Source organism: Lithobates pipiens, unplaced genomic scaffold (genome assembly GCF_037356315.1).
Source record: "Lithobates pipiens isolate NorthernLeopardFrog02 unplaced genomic scaffold, aLitPip1_a1.2 Scaffold_1, whole genome shotgun sequence".
Lineage (NCBI taxonomy): Eukaryota > Metazoa > Chordata > Amphibia > Anura > Ranidae > Lithobates > Lithobates pipiens.
This window is the reverse complement of record NW_027507685.1, coordinates 46,021,054-46,026,647: the sequence shown is the minus strand read 5'-3', so window position 1 is coordinate 46,026,647 and position 5,594 is coordinate 46,021,054.

The window sequence follows — 5,594 nt, the reverse complement described above, 5'->3', positions numbered from 1 at the left end:
AACCTATACGGTTTAGGAGATATTTGCCCGAAGACAGGCACCGCTGTCTACGGCGCATGCGCTGTAGACAGCGACGCGCAGGCGCACTGAGCGCGGAATTTCCAACGGAGCTGCCACGCGTGTCGGCTCCCGTGCACATGCGCGGGAGTGACGTCATCGCGGCTCCGCCGAATGACAGCGGCGGAGCTGCAAGACCCCACCGAAAAGATGGATGCGCCGGACTACAGGGGACAGCGGCGACTTCGCTGGCTCCTGTGTCAGGTAAGTGACACATAATGGGCTACTATGTGATGCATAGTAGTCCATTATGCTTTGCCTTTGCAGGGAATGAAAGAGGAAGTAAACCCATCAGGGTTTACTTCCTCTTTAATGAGGTACATGTATGTCTATTCTCCTATCGTAGCCTGCTGGAAGGACAATGGAGGTGGCTGCTTGTACTCTCTTCTTCCCCATAAACATGTTCAATGTTAGACTGACAGTAAAGCCCTGGTTGGCCCATATTAAAGTTGAAGTTTATTCTGCCTATACTTTGCCTTCCATGGTTCTTCCTTTCTGCCCTCATCAATGTTAAATATTTAACTAAAACCTGTGTTTTTGTTACATAACCCGTTTTAGACCCAGTGATCACTGGTTCTCAGATTCTCTATGCAATGCAGGCAGATCATGGTAGGTAGGATTAGCCAACAATGTGTTGTATCTACTTGATTACATTAAAGCACCCTATCTCAATACTTCCCAACAATACCCTAACCCTGATGCAATAAGTGCACTGGCTCTTAGACCCCTTTCACACTGCCGAGCCCATAGCGTTGGCAGTAAAATTGCGCTGTTTTTAGCCGGATTTTCAGAGCATTTCGGCTGCTAGCGGGGAGCTTTTACCCCCGCTAGCGGACGAGAAAGGGTTAAAACCGCCCTCAATAGCAGCGTTTTGCCGGAAGTAATGCAGTGCTGCCCCATTGATTTCAATGGGGAAAAGCGGTGGAGGAGCGGTAAACACACCGCTCCAAAGAAGCTGCTGGCAGGATTTTTCCTGACGTCCTGCCAGCATGCCACTCCTGTGCGAAAGCCCTCGGGGCTTTCACACTGGAATGAATGGTGTAGCAGTTTGAGGGCGGATTGCAGGCGCCATTTCTAACACTATAGCGCCTGCAAAACGCCCTTGGTGTGAAAGGGCTCTTAGGCCCCCTTCACATGGGCGGATAGAATTGTGTTTTTAGCTGCGGACAGATGACGTTATCTACCGCCGCTAAATGCACACAATGCTTTCCTATGGCCCCATTCACACACTGCGTTTAGTGGCAGATATAAAAAAAAAAAAAAAAAGTTGACTGCGTCCAGGAACGGATTTACTGCAGCTATCTGCACGCAACTGCAGGTAATCGCAGTGTATTTCTCCTGCAGATAGCAGCGGCAAAAAGGAAAAAAAAAACAATAGGAAGCACATCAGAAATGGCAAGAATTTTCCAAATGCAGCTAATCGCAATGTACAACTGCAAGTGAACGCTGTGCCAGGATTCTCTAAATTTCAAAATAACAAAACATGCTTTTACCAGCGGCACAAACAGTCGCTCATGTGAAAGGGGCCTTAAAAGCCTTCAGTACCTACAAAAATGCCTTGACAGACCAGGAATGGGAGTTTGTAGGGATACTGCATTTGCATGCGGTCTGCCCTAGACTACACCCACATGTGATGCAGAGACTTCCTGATTGAAGAAATTAAAATACAATTAACAAAAAGGGGTGGGCCAGGAGCAGCGAGGTTGAGAAGGAAAGGAGCTAGAGGATGCTGGGACATGCTCTAGCCAGGTAAAGAAAAAAAAAAAAGTGAAGATGGCTCAATTTGACTTGCAACAGTATGTAATGCACGCTATCAGTGTGCTATGAAACCAGAGTAAGCAATTTCAGTACAGAAGAGGAGCCTATATAACTGCAAGACTGGAGTTCAGCTTTAGTGACCCAGTCCAGTGTAGGTGCTGCTGTACAGGGAAATTACAGCCAGTATAAATGACAGATTCAAGTATTTATAAGAACAAAATAGTTAAAAGAGGTATTTTAAAATATTTCACTAAAGTTATGCTTAGATAGGATAGTTCAATTTGAGTGGGGTATAGGAGAAATTGTCCGCATACCTGATATGGAACACAAAACAAAAAGAAACCCTCTGGTGAGACTTTACAGGGCAATGACTCCAAAATGACAAACAAAATACGTAAAATATAATATACAACACAGCATTGGCAAAACAAGATGAAAAATGTGTAACATTGTTCATCATAAAATCACAACCACTAATTGAAATCACTTTTGCTAATAGGCAGTGATATCCAATGCATTTCGAGGTCATACGTTATTCCCCTATATCAGGAGAAAGTGGTAAGGGTATCTATGATATCTACAGTTTATAAAGCAGAAAAGAAAGCAATAAGTAAAGAATGAATGTATGTATGCATATAATTATACAAGGATAGATACATAGGCAAACAATCATTAAGTAGAGCCAGTATTTACTGACCTCAAACACGTTGGGTATCACTGTATTCGCACAAGAGTGATTTAAAATTAGTGGTTGTGATCTTATGATGAATATGTTACACATTTTTCATGTATTTTTGTATCAGTGCGACTTGGCTGACGTCTGTGCGATTTCATATACAGATGTCTATGCAAGTCACACCTAAAAATCAGCAAAAAGTGCACGAACTTTTCAAATCGGCGAGGCACTGCAAAGTTGGCATCGCACCTATTTGAACAGTTCCATTGCCGACAATAGGGTGCGGCTTGTCATGCAATTTGGACCCATCAAATCGCACCAGTTTGACCAGGGGCTAAAGCCAGAATGAAGACTTTGTATGGAGATTGACAGAAGCAGCCGAAGGGGGAGATTTACTAAAACTGGTACACAATCTGGTGCAGCTGTGCAGTTACCAGGTCGTAGATCATCATCTTCCAGGTTATATTGTCAAAGCTTAACCACTTGCCACCCAGGCCACTTCTGACATTTCTCTCCTACATGTAAAAATAATATTTTTTTGCTATAAAATTACATAGAACCCTCAATAATTATAATTTTTTTTAGCAAAGATCCTAGAGAATACAATGGCGGTTGTTGCTTTTTATCTCGCAAACAGTTAAGTTAGACCAATTTTTTTGCAGAATGTGAGTAGATACCCAACATGTCATGCTTCAAAATTGCACACGCTCGTGGAATGGGCAGGACTTACTTTCTTCTGCATGCAAGCACACGGGGACAAGGGTGCTTTCAAATTTTTTTATTGTTAATTTTACTTTTTTTTTTTTGTTTGAGACTTTAAAAAAAATCCTATTACAAGGAATGGAAACTTCCCTTGTAATAGGAATATGGTCCTCTTTACAGTGATATATGGGGTCAATAAGACCCCACATCTCACCTCTAGGCTGGGAAACCTGAAATAAAAATAAAAAAACAAAAACAAACACACACAACACAAGCTCGGCTTCCCAGCCGAGACGGCACCGTTTGTTTGAATGCAGAGGCTGGGCGTGACATCATAGCAAAGTGCCCGGCCTCCGAACGATCATAGAGACTCCGGCGGCCATCTGGTCAGCTGGAAATCTCTATGGTAAACATCTGGGGCTGGCAGATCCTGTCACCGACTCACTGATGGAAGCGGTGAGTCGGTAGAGGCATCGAGGGCCCCTCTTGTCCCCTCTTGCCGCCTGTAAGAACGATCAAGTGGCCGAACAGCCACTATGATCATTCTTATGGTGTAGGGAATCGCTGGCTGAAAAAGCTGGTAGCTGCAGGCATAAGATATACCTGCACAAAGTCGAGGATGTCATGACGGCCAGCTGGCGGGAAGTGGTTAACTGAACAAACTGAAGTTAGAAGCCGATTGGTTACTATGCACAGCTGGACCAGTTTTAGTAAATCTCACCCTTAGTTTACCATTGTATTTAATTTTGCAGCCTTAGGCCGGGTTGACACATGTGCAGCTGCGGATTCGTGCCTGATCCGGTGTGTTCCTGTACACTGGTTCAAGAGCGATTCAGTTCCAAATTTCAGCCCGAGTTTGCACCTGAACCAGACCCAAACACGCACACCAGAACCTTTTTCAGTTCAGGCTGTGGACGCCCCGTAACTGGGTGAACTGGCCACACTTGCCTGTCATGCTAATTGGATTTGGGGAAGCCTGCATCCAATTTGCATGTGTGTGAACCCAGCCTTAGTGTAAAGATCCAGCACTGCACAGTTCCTACAACAATCTCCCCCAGTTTATGTTGCTGCTTGTTAGAATGCCAAGTCTGCCCTACTACTGATTGTAATGGATAACTCACTTCCACACAAAAAGTAGTAGTGGTGGTATAAGCACTCATGGGAAGGAAAGGGCCAGCACTTTACTTCTGCCAGGCAAGAACAACTTTAGAAATATCAACTAATTATTCTCAGCCAAGCCATTTATGTTAGGGCTACTAATCCAAAAAACAAAATGTAACGTATTGTAGATTTTAATTATTGGCAGCTGCATTCGTTTTTTTTGTCAGGCTTGTATTCCTTTATTTTCACCTGGTGATCATCCAGGAACATCTCCCGTCTAAAGCTAGATACACACGATACAACTTTTGTTGTTAGATTTCCTTTATATTTACCTTCAACTATAGTGCAACGGCCTGCCTGATTACATTCAAATTGAAAGGGTTTAGGTTTGACCTCATGGTTTTGGTATATCTAAAGTGAATTGTATAGTGTGTGTCTAGGTTTAGGGTGGCTACTAGAGCTGTGCAATTCTGGCCAAAATGAGAATCACGATTTTTTTGCTTAGAATAAAAAGATCACGATTCTCGCAACGTAAAATATTTGACATTATACCAAAAAAAAAAAAATTCTCATTAAAGTATTTTTTTTGAAAAATTGCATTTGAAAGAACACTGCACAAATACAGTGTGACATAAAATATTGCAACAACCACCATTTTATTCTCTAGGGTGTCTACTAAAAAAAAAAAAAAAAAAAAAAAAAAAATTATATAGAGATAGATATTTTTTATATATAAAATTTTTTTTTTTTTTTTACTTGAAATCAACAAATGTCAAAAAAATGTTTAGTGTTTAAGTGGTTAAACTTTTTTCAGGTACAAAGTCTATTCCATTGACAAATTGTTACAATGTAGTTCAACTGATAAAATAATGTTTTGATTCTTGGCACACTGCCCAGTTTTTCTCTTCCTTTCTTTTGAGGGCTGTGGCTTCAGAAGAGCAGAGAGAATTCTTGGCATAGAAAGAATGGTGAAACACTTTAGTCAAGATCACGATAACGATTCTTGATGATTAAATTGTGCAGCTCTAGTGGCTACATTCTCTTTTCCACTGCATCTATGGAGGAGCGTCATAGCCACCCTTGGACAGCAGCATTGTCAGTCAGTGGAGAGGGTGGTGTTGGATGGACTAGTAGAATTAGCGACTAACAATGTAAAGCTCAACTCCAGCTAACACTAATCAGTTACAGCAAAAGCATCCTCCCCTTTTGGGGGCTAAAGGTTTTACATAACTGAAAACTAGGTCACATTTTTTATTTTGGTAATAGTTACACTTTAACTTTATTCACCATGAAACTAAGA